General features: G+C 32.1%; 12 non-coding genes across 12 annotated transcripts; all 12 read right to left on the bottom strand.

The window, feature by feature from the left end:
- Positions 1-61: 61 nt before the first annotated feature.
- TRNAW-CCA (transfer RNA tryptophan (anticodon CCA)) lies at positions 62-133 on the bottom strand. The gene has a single exon. It is a non-coding gene; the product is annotated as a tRNA-Trp (tRNA).
- Positions 134-1,284: 1,151 nt separating this feature from the next.
- Positions 1,285-1,355, bottom strand: TRNAW-CCA (transfer RNA tryptophan (anticodon CCA)). The gene has a single exon. It is a non-coding gene; the product is annotated as a tRNA-Trp (tRNA).
- A 545-nt stretch (positions 1,356-1,900) lies between these two features.
- TRNAW-CCA (transfer RNA tryptophan (anticodon CCA)) lies at positions 1,901-1,972 on the bottom strand. The gene has a single exon. It is a non-coding gene; the product is annotated as a tRNA-Trp (tRNA).
- Positions 1,973-2,516: 544 nt separating this feature from the next.
- Positions 2,517-2,588, bottom strand: TRNAW-CCA (transfer RNA tryptophan (anticodon CCA)). Its single transcript has one exon. It is a non-coding gene; the product is annotated as a tRNA-Trp (tRNA).
- A 2,401-nt stretch (positions 2,589-4,989) lies between these two features.
- TRNAW-CCA (transfer RNA tryptophan (anticodon CCA)) lies at positions 4,990-5,061 on the bottom strand. The gene has a single exon. It is a non-coding gene; the product is annotated as a tRNA-Trp (tRNA).
- A 1,765-nt stretch (positions 5,062-6,826) lies between these two features.
- TRNAW-CCA (transfer RNA tryptophan (anticodon CCA)) lies at positions 6,827-6,898 on the bottom strand. Its single transcript has one exon. It is a non-coding gene; the product is annotated as a tRNA-Trp (tRNA).
- A 1,150-nt stretch (positions 6,899-8,048) lies between these two features.
- On the bottom strand, positions 8,049-8,120 carry TRNAW-CCA (transfer RNA tryptophan (anticodon CCA)). Its single transcript has one exon. It is a non-coding gene; the product is annotated as a tRNA-Trp (tRNA).
- Positions 8,121-9,875: 1,755 nt separating this feature from the next.
- Positions 9,876-9,947, bottom strand: TRNAW-CCA (transfer RNA tryptophan (anticodon CCA)). Its single transcript has one exon. It is a non-coding gene; the product is annotated as a tRNA-Trp (tRNA).
- A 544-nt stretch (positions 9,948-10,491) lies between these two features.
- Positions 10,492-10,563, bottom strand: TRNAW-CCA (transfer RNA tryptophan (anticodon CCA)). Its single transcript has one exon. It is a non-coding gene; the product is annotated as a tRNA-Trp (tRNA).
- A 2,776-nt stretch (positions 10,564-13,339) lies between these two features.
- TRNAW-CCA (transfer RNA tryptophan (anticodon CCA)) lies at positions 13,340-13,411 on the bottom strand. The gene has a single exon. It is a non-coding gene; the product is annotated as a tRNA-Trp (tRNA).
- A 1,151-nt stretch (positions 13,412-14,562) lies between these two features.
- Positions 14,563-14,634, bottom strand: TRNAW-CCA (transfer RNA tryptophan (anticodon CCA)). The gene has a single exon. It is a non-coding gene; the product is annotated as a tRNA-Trp (tRNA).
- A 545-nt stretch (positions 14,635-15,179) lies between these two features.
- Positions 15,180-15,251, bottom strand: TRNAW-CCA (transfer RNA tryptophan (anticodon CCA)). Its single transcript has one exon. It is a non-coding gene; the product is annotated as a tRNA-Trp (tRNA).
- Positions 15,252-15,542: the final 291 nt, after the last annotated feature.

Raw genomic sequence — 15,542 nt, 5'->3', positions numbered from 1 at the left:
TTTAGTTTCATGTATAGTATTTTTTTGGCAGAAAAGAGCATTTTATCTTCAAAAAGACAACTGACCCCGACGTGATTTGAACACGCAACCTTCTGATCTGGAGTCAGACGCGCTACCGTTGCACCACAAGGTCTCTTGTTAAGACCCATTCAGTAGATTTTTCTGGTGGTTTATATTGCAAATAGATCATCTGCTTATACTAAACCTTGAATTAGGTAGTTGTCAAGCAAACAAGCCTACATCCTTGGTAACAAAACAAAAAGATATGACTGGTGGATTTTCCTTTAGTATAGAATTTTTATGCATCACAGTATAGGTCATTTGAATGGAAAAAGTCATCCAAAAAAATCAAATTGGTACTAAATGTTCTGTTAAAAATGACAAGTGATGGCAGTGATCCAAAATTGATCCAGAAAAGCTAATTGCTTTTAAATGTATTGTTACATTACAGACATTTAGAGTTGGCCTTCAAGTAACGTATTCTCTAAACTGGATATTTTTAGAATAATAATTATGAGAACTGATAAGAATGTGAGATATTTAATGACTATGTGATAGTGATATAGGTATCAGTTTGAGGTATAATCACATAATTGAAAGTAGATAATAATCTTGGTAATTAGTTTCTAGTATAGTATTTTTGGGCAGAATAGAGCATTTTATCTTCAAAATGATAACCGACCCAGACGTGATTTGAACACGCAACCTTCTAATCTTGAGTCAGATGAGCTAACGTTGCCTCTCATTAAAACTGATTCAGTAGATTTTCTGGTGGTTTATATTACAAATAGTTCATCTGCTTATGCTAAACCTTGAATTAGGTAGTTGTCAAGCAAACAAGCCTACATCCTTGGTAACAAAACAAAAAGATATGTATTCTGGTTTTTCCTTCAGTGTAGAGTTTTCATGCCTCATAGTATACATCATGTGAATGGAAAAAGTCATCTTTAAAATCAAATTGGTACTAAATGTATTTCTAAAAAAGACAAGTGACGGCAGTGATCCAAAATTGATCCAGAAAAGCTAATTGCTTTTAAATGTATTGTTACATTACAGACATTTAGAGTTGGCCTTCAAGTAAAGTTTAATCTAAACTGGATATTTTTAGTATTATAATTATGAGAACTGATAAGAAGCTGAGATATTTAATGACTATGTGCTAATGATATAGGTATCAGTTTGAGGTATAATCACATTATTGAAAGCAGATAACAATCTTAGTATTTAGTTTCATGTATAGAATTTTTTTGGCAGAAAAGAGCATTTTATCTTCAAAATGACAACTGACCCCGACGTGATTTGAACACGCAACCTTCTGATCTGGAGTCAGACGCACTACCGTTGTGCACGAGGCCTCTTGTTAAATCCGATTCAGTAGATTTTTCTGGTGGTTTATATTACAAATAGATCATCTGCTTATACTAAACCTTGAATTAGGTAGTTGTCAAGCAAACAAATCTACATCCTCCGTAACAAAACAAAATGATATGTCTGGTGGTTTTTCCTTTAGTGTAGAATTTTTATTCATCACAGTATAGGTCATTTGAATGGAAAAAGTCATCCATAAAATCAAATTGGTCCTAAATGTATTGTTAAAATAGACAAGTTATGGTAGTGATCCAAAATTGATCCAGAAAAGCTAATTGCTTTTAAATGTATTGTTACATTACAGACATTTAGAGATGGCCTTCAAGTAACGTATTCTCTAAACTGGATATTTTTTGTATAATAATTATGAGAACTGATAAGAATGTGAGATAATTAATGACTATGTGATAGTGATATAGGTATCAGTTTGAGATATTATCACATTATTGAAAGCAGATAACTATCTTGGTAATTAGTTTCTTGTTTAGTATTTTTTTGGCAGAATACAGCATTTTATCTTCAAAATGACATCTGACCCCGACATGATTTGAACACGCAACCTTCTGATCTGGAGTCAGAAACGCTACCGTTGTGCCACGAGGTCTCTTGTTAAATCTTATTCAGTAGATTTTTCTAGTGGTTTATTTACAAATAGATCATCTGCTTATACTAAACCTTGAATTAGGTAGTTATCAAACAAACAAACCTACATCCTCGGTAACAAAACAAAAAGATATGTCTGGTGGTTTTTCCTTTAGTGTATAATTTTTATTCATGACAGTATAGGTCATTTGAATGGAAAAAGTCATCCATAAAATCAAATTGGTACTAAATGTATTGTTAAAATAGACAAGTGATGGTAGTGATCCAAAATTGATCCAGAAAAGCTAATTGCTTTTAAATGTATTGTTACATTACAGACTTAAAGAGTTGGCCTTCAAGTAAAGTTTAATCTAAACTGGATATTTTTAGTATTATAATTATGAGAACTGATAGGAATGTGAGATATTTAATGACTATGTGCTAGTGATATAGGTATCAGTTTGAGCTATAATCACATTATTGAAAGCAGATAACAATCTTAGTATTTAGTTTCATGTATAGTATTTTTTTGGCAGAAAAGTGCATTTTATCTTCAAAAAGACAACTGACCCCAACGTGATTTGAACACGCAACCTTCTGATCTGGAGTCAGACGTGCTACTGTTGCACTACAAGGTCACTTGTTAAAACCCATTCAGTAGATTTTTCTGGTGGTTTATATTACAAATAGTTAATCTGCTTATGCTAAACCTTGAATTAGGTAGTTGTCAAGCAAACAAGCCTACATCCTTGGTAACAAAACAAAAAGATATGACTGGTGGTTTTTCCTTTAGTATAGAATTTTTATGCATCACAGTATAGGTCATTTGAATGGAAAAGTCATCCAAAAAATCAAATTGGTACTAAATGTTCTGTTAAAAATGACAAGTGATGGTAGTGGTAGTGATCCAAAATTGATCCAGAAAAGCTAATTGCTTTTAAATGTATTGTTACATTACTGACATTTAGAGTTGGCCTTCAAGTAAAGTTTAATCTAAACTAGATATTTTTAGAATAATAATTATGAGAACTGATAAGAATGTGAGATATTTAATGACTATGTTCTAGTGATATAGGTATCAGTTTGAGAAATAATCACATTATTGAAAGTAGACAACAATCTTAGTATTTAGTTTCATGTATAGTATTTTTTTGGCAGAAAAGAGCATTTTATCTTCAAAAAGACAACTGACCCCGACGTTATTTGAATACGCAACCTTCTGATCTGGAGTCAGACGAGCTACCGTTGCGCCACGAGGTCTTTTGTTAAATCCAATTCAGTAGATTTTTCTGGTGGTTTATATTACAAATAGTTAATCTGCTTATGCTAAACCTTGAATTATGTAGTTGTCAAGCAAACAAGCCTACATCCTTGGTAACAAAACAAAAAGATATGTATTCTGGTTTTTCCTTCAGTGTAGAGTTTTTATGCCTCATAGTATACGTCATGTGAATGGAAAAAGTCATCTTTAAAATCAAATTGGTACTAAATGTATTTCTAAAAAAGACAAGTGACGGCAGTGATCCAAAATTGATCCAGAAAAGCTAATTGCTTTTAAATGTATTGTTACATTACAGACATTTAGAGTTGGCCATCAAGTAATGTTTAATCTAAACTGGATATTTTTAGTATTATAATTATGAGAACTGATAAGAATGTGAGATATTTAATGACTATGTGCTAGTGATATAGGTATCAGTTTGAGCAATAATCACATTATTGAAAGTAGACAACAATCTTAGTATTTAGTTTCATGTATAGTATTTTTTTGGCAGAAAAGAGCATTTTATCTTCAAAAAGAGAACTGACCCCGATGTGATTTGAACACGGAACCTTCTGATCTGGAGTCAGACGAGCTACCGTTGCGCCACAAGGTCTCTTGTTAAAACCCCTTCAGGAGATTTTTCTGGTGGTTTATATTGCAAATAGATCATCTGCTTATACTAAACCTTGAATTAGGTAGTTGTCAAGCAAACAAGCCTACATCCTTGGTAACAAAACAAAAAGATATGACTGGTGGTTTTTCCTTTAGTATAGAATTTTTATGCATCACAGTATAGGTCATTTGAATGGAAAAAGTCATCCAAAAAATCAAATTGGTACTAAATGTTCTGTTAAAAATGACAAGTGATGGTAGTGTTCCAAAATTGATCCAGAAAAGCTAATTGCTTTTAAATGTATTGTTACATTACAGACATTTAGAGTTGGCCTTCAAGTAAAGTTTAATCTTAACTGGATATTTTAAGAATAATAATTATGAGAACTGATAAGAATGTGAGATATTTATTGACTATGTGATAGTGATATAGGTATCAGTTTGAGCTATAATCACATTATTGAAAGTAGTTAACAATCTTGGTAATTAGTTTCTTGTATAGGATTTATTTGGCAGAATGGAGCATTTTATCTTCAAAATGACAACCGACCCCAATGTGATTTGAACACGTAACCTTCTGATCTGGAGTCAGACGAGCTACCGTTGCGCCACAAGGCCTCTTGTTAAATCCAATTCAGTAGATTTTTCTGGTGGTTTATATTACAAATAGTTAATCTGCTTATGCTAAACCTTGAATTAGGTAGTTGTCAAGCAAACAAGCCTACATCCTTGGTAACAAAACAAAAAGATATGTATTCTGGTTTTTCCTTCAGTGTAGAGTTTTTATGCCTCATAGTATACGTCATGTGAATGGAAAAAGTCATCTTTAAAATCAAATTGGTACTAAATGTATTTCTAAAAAAGACAAGTGACGGCAGTGATCCAAAATTGATCCAGAAAAGCTAATTGCTTTTAAATGTATTGTTACATTACAGACATTTAGAGTTGGCCTTCAAGTAAAGTTTAATCTAAACTGGATATTTTCAGTATTATAATTATGAGAACTGATAAGAATGTGAGATATTTAATGACTAAGTGCTAGTGATATAGGTATCAGTTTGAGATATAATCACATTATTGAATGTAGAGAACAATCTTAGTATTTAGTTTCATGTATAGTATTTTTTTGGCGGAAAAGAGCATTTTATCTTCAAAATGACAACTGACCCCGACGTGATTTGAACACGCAACCTTCTGATCTGGAGTCAGACGCGCTACCGTTGCACCACAAGATCACTTGTTAAATCTGATTCAGTAGATTTTTCTGGTGGTTTATATTACAAATAGATCATCTGCTTATACTAAACCTTGAATTAGGTAGTTGTCAAGCAAACAAGCCTACATCCTTGGTAACAAAACAAAAAGATATGACTGGTGGATTTTCCTTTAGTATAGAATTTTTATGCATCACAGTATAGGTCATTTGAATGGAAAAAGTCATCCAAAAAATCAAATTGGTACTAAATGTTCTGTTAAAAATGACAAGTGATGGCAGTGATCCAAAATTGATCCAGAAAAGCTAATTGCTTTTAAATGTATTGTTACATTACAGACATTTAGAGTTGGCCTTCAAGTAACGTATTCTCTAAACTGGATATTTTTAGAATAATAATTATGAGAACTGATAAGAATGTGAGATATTTAATGACTATGTGATAGTGATATAGGTATCAGTTTGAGGTATAATCACCATATTGAAAGTAGATAATAATCTTGCTAATTAGTTTCTAGTATAGTATTTTTGGGCAGAATAGAGCATTTTATCTTCAAAATGATAACCGACCCAGACGTGATTTGAACACGCAACCTTCTAATCTTGAGTCAGATGAGCTAACGTTGCCTCTTATTAAAACTGATTCAGTAGATTTTCTGGTGGTTTATATTACAAATAGTTCATCTGCTTATGCTAAACCTTGAATTAGGTAGTTGTCAAGCAAACAAGCTTACATCCTTGGTATCAAAACAAAAAGATATGTATTCTGGTTTTTCATTCAGTGTAGAGTTTTTATGCCTCATAGTATACGTCATGTGAATGGAAAAAGTCATCTTTAAAATCAAATTGGTACTAAATATATTTCTAAAAAAGACAAGTGACGGCAGTGATCCAAAATTGATCCAGAAAAGCTACTTGCTTTTAAATGTATTGTTACATTACAGACATTTAGAGTTGGCCTTCAAGTAAAGTTTAATCTAAACTGGATATTTTTAGTATTATAATTATGAGAACTGATAAGAAGGTGAGATATTTAATGACAGTGTGCTAGTGATATAGGTATCAGTTTGAGCTATAATCACATTATTGAAAGTAGACAACAATCTTAGTATTTAGTTTTTGTATAGTATTTTTTTGGCAGAATAGAGCATTTTATCTTCAAAATGACAACTGATCCCGATGTGATTTGAACACGCAACCTTCTGATCTAGAATCAGACGCGCTACCATCGCTCCACGAGGTCTCTAGTTAAATCCGATTCAGTAGATTTTTCTGGTGGTTTATATTACAAATAGATCATCTGCTTATACTGAACCTTGAATTAGGTAGTTGTCAAGCAAACAAACCTACATCCTCGGTAACAAAACAAAAAGATATGTCTGGTGGTTTTTACTTTAGTGTATAATTTTTATTCATCACAGTATAGGTCATTTGAATGGAAAAAGTCATCCAAAAAATCAAATTGGTACTAAATGTTCTGTTAAGAATGACAAGTGATGGTAGTGATCCAAAATTGATCCAGAAAAGCTAATTGCTTTTAAATGTATTGTTACATTACAGACATTTAGAGTTGGCCTTCAAGTAACGTATTCTCTAAACTGGATATTTTTTGTATAATAATTATGAGAACTGATAAGAATGTGAGTATTTAATGACTATGTGCTAGTGATATAGGTATCAGTTTGAGCAATAATCACATTATTGAAAGTAGACAATAATCTTAGTATTTAGTTTCATGTATAGTTTTTTTTTGGCAGAATACAGCATTTTATCTTCAAAGTGACGACTGACCCCGACATGATTTGAACACGCAACCTTCTGATCTGGAGTCAGACGCGCTACCATTGCGCCACGAGGTCTCTTGTTAAATCTGATTCAGTAGATTTTTCTAGTGGTTTATATTACAAATAGATCATCTGCTTATACTAAACCTTGAATTAGGTAGTTGTCAAGGAAACAAGGCTACATCCTCGGTAACAAAACAAAAAAGTATGTCTGGATATTTTTCCTTTAGTGTAGAATTTTTATTCATCACAGTATAGGTCATTTGAATGGAAAAAGTCATCCATAAAATCAAATTGGTACTAAATGTATTTTTGAAATAGACAAGTGATGGTAGTGATCCAAAATTGATCCAGAATAGCTAATTGCTTTTAAATGTATTATTACATTACAGACGTTTAGAGTTGGCCTTCAAGTAATGTATTCTCTAAACTGGATATTTTTTGTATAATAATTATGAGAACTGATAAGAATGTGAGCTATTTAATGACTATGTGCTAGTGACATAGGTATCAGTTTGAGGTATAATCACATTATTGAAAGTAGATAATAATCTTGGTAATTAGTTTCTAGTATAGTATTTTTGGGCAGAATAGAGCATTTTATCTTCAAAATGATAACTGACCCTGACGTGATTTGGACACGCAACCTTCTAATCTTGAGTCAGATGCACTACCGTTGCCTCTTATTAAAAGTGATTCGGTAGATTTTCTGGTGGTTTATATTACAAATAGTTCATCGGCTTATACTAAACCTTGAATTAGGTAGTTGTCAAGCAAACAAGCCTACATCCTTGGTAACAAAACAAAAAGATATGTATTCTGGTTTATCCTTCAGTGTAGAGTTTTTATGCCTCATAGTATACGTCATGTGAATGGAAAAAGTCATCATTAAAGTCAAATTGGTACTAAATGTACCTCTAAAAAAGACAAGTGACGGCAGTGATCCAAAATTGATCCAGAAAAGCTAATTTCTTTTAAATGTATTGTTACATTACAGACATTTAGAGTTGGCCTTCAAGTAAAGTTTAATCTAAACTGGATATTTTTAGTGTTATAATTATGAGAACTGATAAGAAGGTGAGATATTTAATGACTATGTGCTAGTGATATAGGTATCAGTTTGAGCTATAATCACATTATTGAAAGTAGACAACAATCTTGGAACTTAGTTTCTTGTATTGTATTTTTTTGGCAGAATAGAGCATTTTATCTTCAGAAAGACAACTGACCCCGATGTGATTTGAACACGCAACCGTCTGATCTGGAGTCAGACACGCTACCATTGCGCCACGAGGTCTCTTATTAAAACCATTTCAGTAGATTTTTCTGGTGATTTATATTACAAATAGATCATCTGCTTATACTGAACCTTGAATTAGGTAGTTGTCAAGCAAACAAACCTACATCCTCGGTAACAAAAGAAAAAGATAAGTCTGGTGGTTTTTCCTTTAGTGTATAATTTTTATTCATCACAGTATAGGTCATTTGAATGGAAAAATTCATCCATAAAATCAAATTGGTACTAAATGTATTGTTAAAATAGACAAGTGATGGTAGTGATCCAAAATTGATCCAGAAAAGCTAATTGCTTTTAAATGTATTGTTACATTACAGACATTTAGAGTTGGCCTTCAAGTAACGTATTCTCTAAACTGGATATTTTTTGTATAATAATTATGAGAACTGATAAGAATGTGAGTTATTTAATGACTATGTGCTAGTGATATAGGTATCAGTTTGAGGTATAATCACATTATTGAAAGTAGATAACAATCTTGGTAATTAGTTTCTAGTATAGTATTTTTGGGCAGAATAGAGCATTTTATCTTCAAAATGATAACTGACCCTGACGTGATTTGGACACGCAACCTTCTAATCTTGAGTCAGATGCGCTACCGTTGCCTCTCATTAAAAGTGATTCGGTAGATTTTTTGGTGGTTTATATTACAAATAGCTCATCTGCTTATGCTAAACCTTGAATTAGGTAGTTGTCAAGCAAACAAACCTACATCCTCGGTAACAAAACAAAAAGATATGTCTGGTGGTTTTTCCTGTAGTGTATAATTTTTATTCATCACAGTATAGGTCATTTGAATGGAAAAAGTCATCCATAAAATCAAATTGGTACTAAATGTATTGTTAAAATAGACAAGTGATGGTAGTGATCCAAAATTGATCCAGAAAAGCTAATTGCTTTTAAATGTATTATTACATTACAGACGTTTAGAGTTGGCCTACAAGTATCGTATTCTCTAAACTGGATATTTTTTGTATAATAATTATGAGAACTGATAAGAATGTGAGGTATTTAATGACTATGTTCTAGTGATATAGGTATCAGTTTGAGGTATAATCACATTATTGAAAGTAGATAACAATCTTGGTAATTAGTTTCTAGTATAGTATTTTTGGGCAGAATAGAGCATTTTATCTTGAAAATGATAACCGACCCAGACGTGATTTGAACACTCAACCTTCTAATCTTGAGTCAGATGAGCTAACGTTGCCTCTTATTAAAACTGATTCAGTAGATTTTCTGGTGGTTTATATTACAAATAGTTCATCTGCTTATGCTAAACCTTGAATTAGGTAGTTGTCAAGCAAACAAGCCTACATCCTTGGTAACAAAATAAAAAGATATGTATTCTGGTTTTTCCTTCAGTGTAGAGTTTTCATGCCTCATAGTATACGTCATGTGAATGGAAAAAGTCATCTTTAAAATCAAATTGGTACTAAATGTATTTCTAAAAAAGACAAGTGATGGCAGTGATCCAAAATTGATTGAGAAAAGCTAATTGCTTTTAAATGTATTGTTACATTACAGACATTTAGAGTTGGCCTTCAAGTAAAGTTTAATCTAAACTGGATATTTTTAGTATTATAAATATGAGAACTGATAAGAATGTGAGATATTTAATGACTATGTGCTAGTGATATAGGTATCAGTTTGAGCTATAATCACATTATTGAAAGTAGACAACAATCTTGGAATTTAGTTATTTGTATAGTATTTTTTTGGCAGAATAGAGCATTTTATCTTCAGAAAGACAACTGACCCCGATGTGATTTGAACACGCAACCGTCTGATCTGGAGTCAGACACGCTACCATTGCGCCACGAGGTCTCTTATTAAAACCATTTCAGTAGATTTTTCTGGTGATTTATATTACAAATAGATCATCTGCTTATACTGAACCTTGAATTAGGTAGTTGTCAAGCAAACAAACCTACATCCTCGGTAACAAAACAAAAAGATAAGTCTGGTGGTTTTTCCTTTAGTGTATAATTTTTATTCATCACAGTATAGGTCATTTGAATGGAAAAAGTCATCCATAAAATCAAATTGGTACTAAATGTATTGTTAAAATAGACAAGTGATGGTAGTGATCCAAAATTGGTCCAGAAAAGCTAATTGCTTTTAAATGTATTGTTACATTACAGACATTTAGAGTTGGCCTTCAAGTAACGTATTCTCTAAACTAGATATTTTTTGTATAATAATTATGAGAACTGATAAGAATGTGAGGTCTTTAATTACTATGTCCTAGTGATATAGGTATCAGTTTGAGGTATAATCACATTATTGAAAGTAGATAACAATCTTTGTAATTAGTTTCTAGTATAGTATTTTTGGGCAGAATAGAGCAATTTATCTTCAAAATGACAACTGACCCCGACGTGATTTGAACACGCAACCTTCTCATCTGGAGTCAGACGCGCTACCGTTGTGCCACGAGGTCACTTGTTAAACCCGTTTCAGAAGATTTTTCTGGTGGTTTATATTACAAATTGATCATCTGCTTATACTAAACCTTAAATTAGGTAGTTGTCAAGCAAACAAACCTACATCCTCGGTAACAAAACAAAAAGATATGTCTGGTGGTTTTTCCTTTAGTGTATCATTTTTATTCATCACAGTATAGGTCATTTGAATGGAAAAAGTCATCCATAAAATCAAATTGGTACTAAATGTATAGTTAAAATAGACAAGTGATGGTAGTGATCCAAACTTGATCCAGAATAGCTAATTGCTTTTAAATGTATTGTTACATTACAGACATTTAGAGTTGGCCTTCAAGTAACGTATTCTCTAAACAGGATATTTTTTGTATAATAATTATGAGAACTGATAAGAATGTGTGGTATTTAATGACTATGTGCTAGTGATATAGGTATCAGTTTGAGGTATAATCACATTATTGAAAGTAGATAACAATCTTGGTAATTAGTTTCTAGTATAGTATTTTTGGGCAGAATAGAGTGTTTTATCTTCAAAATGATAACTGACCCCGACGTGATTTGGACACGCAACCTTCTAATCTTGAGTCAGATGCGCTACCGTTGCCTCTTATTAAAAGTGATTCGGTAGATTCTCTGGTAGTTTATATTACAAATAGTTCATCTGCTTATACTAAACCTTGAATTAGGTAGTTGTCAAGCAAACAAGACTACATCCATGGTAACAAAACAAAAAGATATGTATTCTTGTTTTTCCTTCAGTGTAGAGTTTTTATGCCTCATAGTATACGTCATGTGAATGGAAAAAGTCATCTTTAAAATCAAATTGGTACTAAATGTATTTCTAAAAAATACAAGTGACTGCAGTGATCCAAAATTGATCCAGAAAAGCTAATTGCTTTTAAATGTATTGTTACATTACAGACATTTAGAGTTGGCTGACCCCGACGTGATTTGAACACGCAATATTCTGGTCTGGAGTCAGATGCGCTACCGTTGCGCCTCGAGGTCACTTGTTAAATCTGTTTCAGTAGAATTTTCTGGTGGTTTATATTACAAATAGATCATCTGCTTATACTAAACCTTGAATTAGGTAGTTGTCAAACAAACAAACCTACATCCTCGGTAACAAAACAAAAAGATATGTCTGGTGGTTTTTCCTTTAGTGTATAATTTTAATTCATCACAGTATAGGTCATTTGAAAGGAAAAAGTCATCCATAAAATCAAATTGGTACTAAATGTATTGTTAAAATAGACAAGTGATGGTAGTGATCCAAAAGTGATCCAGAAGAGCTAATTGCTTTTAAATGTATTGTTACATTACAGACATTTAGAGTTGGCCTTCAAGTAACGTATTCTCTAAACTGGATATTTTTTGTATAATAATTATGAGAACTGATAAGAATGTGAGGTATTTAATGAGTATGTGCTAGTGATATAGGTATCAGTTTGAGGTATAATCACATTTTTGAAAGTAGATAACAATCTTGGTAATTAGTTTCTAGTATAGTATTTTTGGGCAGAATAGAGCATTTTATCTTCAAAATGATAACTGACCCTTACGTGATTTGAACACGCAACCTTCTAATCTTGAGTCAGATGCACTACCGTTGCCTCTTATTAAAACTGATTCAGTAGATATTCTGGTGGTTTATATTACAAATAGATCATCTGCTTATACTAAACCTTGAATTAGGTAGTTGTCAAGCAAACAAGCCTACATCCTTGGTAACAAATCAAAAAGATATGTATTCTGGTTTTTCCTACAGTGTAGAGTTTTTATGCATCATAGTATACGTCATGTGAATGGAAAAAGTCATCTTTAAAATCAAATTGGTATTAAATGTATTTTTAAAAAAGACAAGAGACAGCAGTGATCCATAATTGATCCACAAAAGCTAATTGCTTTTAAATGTATTGTTACATTACAGACATTTTGAGTTGGCCTTCAAGTAAAGTTTAATCTAAACTGGATATTTTTAGTATTATAATTATGAGAATTGATAAGAAGGTGAGATATTTAATGACAGTGTGCTAGTGATATAGGTATCAGTTTGAGCTATAATCACATTATTGAAAGTAGACAACAATCTTAGTATTTAGTTTCATGTATAGTATTTTTTTGGCAGAATAGAGCATTTTATCTTCAAAATGACAACTGACCCCGACGTGATTTGAACACGCAACCTTCTGATCTAGAATCAGACGCGCTACCGACGCTCCACGAGGTCTCTAGTTAAATCTGATTCAGTAGATTTTTCTGGTGTTTTATATTACAAATAGATCATCTGCTTATACTAAACCTTGAATTAGGTAGTTGTCAAGCAAACAAACCTACATCCTCGGTAACAAAACAAAAAGATATGTCTGGTGGTTTTTCCTTTAGTGTATAATTTTTATTCATCACAGTATAGGTCATTTGAATAGAAAAAGTCATCCATAAAATCAAATTGGTACTAAATGTATTGTTAAAATAGACAAGTGATGGTAGTGATCCAAAATTGATATAGAATAGCTAATTGCTTTTAAATGTATTGTTACATTACAGACATTTAGAGTTGGCCTTCAAGTAAAGTATTCTCTAAACTGGATATTTTTTGGACAATAATTATGAGAACTGATAAGAATGTGAGGTATTTAATGACTATGTGCTAGTGATATAGGTATCAGTTTGAGTTATAATCACATTATTGAAAGTAGACAACAATCTTGGAATTTGGTTTCTTGTATAGTATTTTTTTGGCAGAATAGAGCATTTTATCTTCAAAATGACAACTGACCCCGACGTGATTTGTACACGCAACCTTCTGATCTGGAGTCAGACGCGCTACCATTGCGCCATGAGGTCTCTTATAAAAACCGTTTCAGTAGATTTTTCTGGTGATTTATATTACAAATAGTTCATCTGCTTATACTAAACCTTGAAATAGGTAGTTGTCAAGGAAACAAGGCTACAACGTTGGTAACAAAACAAAAAAATATGTCTGTTGGTTTTTCCTTTAGTTTAGAATTTTTATTCATCACAGTATAGGTCATTTGAATGGAAAAGGTCATCCATAAAATCAAATTGGTACTAAATATATTGTTAAAATAGACAAGTGATGGTAGTGATCCAAAATTGATCCAGAATAGCTAATTGCTTTTAAATGTATTATTACATTACAGACTTTCAGAGTTGGCCTTCAAGTAACGTATTCTCTAAACTGGATATTTTTTGTATAATAATTATGAGAACTGATAAGAATGTGAGGTATTTAATGACTATGTGCTAGTGATATAGGTATCAGTTTGAGGTATAATCACATTATTGAAAGTAGATAACAATCTTGGTAATTAGTTTCTAGTATAGTATTTTTGGGCAGAATAGAGCATTTTATCTTCAAAATGATAACCGACCCTGACGTGATTTGAACACGCAACCTTCTAATCTTGAGTCAGATGACCTAACGTTGCCTCTTATTAAAACTGATTCAGTAGATTTTTCTGGTGGTTTATATTACAAATAGTTCATCTGCTTATGCTAAACTTTGAATTAGGTAGTTGTCAAGCAAACAAGCCTACATCCTTGGTAACAAAACAAAAAGATATGTATTCTGGTTTTTCCTTCAGTGTAGAGTTTTTATGCCTCATAGTATACGTCATGTGAATGGAAAAAGTCATCTTTAAAATCAAATTGGTACTAAATGTATTTCTAAAAAAGACAAGTGACGGCAGTGATCCAAAATTGATCCAGAAAAGCTAATTGCTTTTAAATGTATTGTTACATTACAGACATTTAGAGTTGGCCTTCAAGTAAAGTTTAATCTAAACTGGATATTTTTAGTATTATAATTATGATAACTGATAAGAAGGTGAGATATTTAATGACTATGTGCTAGTGATATAGGTATCAGTTTGAGCTATAATCACATTATTGAAAGTAGACAACAATCTTAGTATTTAGTTTCATGTATAGTATTTTTTTGGCAGAAAAGAGCATTTTATCTTCAAAAAGACAACTGAACCCGACGTGATTTGAACACGCAACCTTCTGATCTGGAGTCAGACGCGCTACCGTTGCACCACAAGGTCTCTTGTTAAAACCCATTCAGTAGATTTTTCTGGTGGTTTATATTGCAAATAGATCATCAGCTTATACTAAACCTTGAATTAGATAGTTGTCAAACAAACAAACCTACATCCTCGGTAACTAAACATAAAGATATGTCCGGTGGTTTTTCCTTTAGTGTATAATTTTTATTCACGACAGTATAGGTCATTTGAATTGAAAAAGTCATCCATAAAATCAAATTGGTACTAAATGTATTGTTAAAATAGACAAGTGATGGTAGTGATCCAAAATTGATCCAGAAAAGCTAATTGCTTTTAAATGTATTGTTACATTACAGACATTTAGAGTTGGCCTTCAAGTAAAGTTTAATCTAAACTGGATATTTTTAGTGTTATAATTATGAGAACTGATAAGAAGGTGAGATATTTAATGACTATGTGCTAGTGATATAGGTACCAGTTTGAGCTATAATCACATTATTGAAAGTAGACAACAATCTTAGTATTTAGTTTCTTGTATAGTATTTTTTTGGCAGAAAAGAGCATTTTATCTTCAAAATGACAACTGACCCCGACGTGATTTGAACACGCAACCTTCTGATCTGGAGTCAAACGCGCTACCGTTGCGCCACGAGGTCACTTGTTAAATCTGATTCAGTAGATTTTTCTGGTGGTTTATATTACAAATAGATCATCTGCTTATACTAAACCTTGAATTAGGTAGTTGTCAAGCAAACAAACCTACATCCTCGGTAACAAAACAAAAAGATATGTCTGGTGGTTTTTCCTGTAGTGTATAATTTTTATTCATCACAGTATAGGTCATTTGAATGGAAAAAGTCATCCATAAAATCAAATTGGTACTAAATGTATTGTTAAAATAGACAAGTGATGGTAGTGATCCAAAATTGATCCAGAAAAGCTAATTG

This window comes from Taudactylus pleione, unplaced genomic scaffold (genome assembly GCF_031769625.1).
Source record: "Taudactylus pleione unplaced genomic scaffold, aTauple2 ptg000393l, whole genome shotgun sequence".
In the NCBI taxonomy this organism is placed as follows: Eukaryota; Metazoa; Chordata; class Amphibia; order Anura; family Myobatrachidae; genus Taudactylus; species Taudactylus pleione.
Note: the sequence above shows the minus strand (reverse complement) of the source record. Positions and strands in the feature narration are given on the sequence as shown.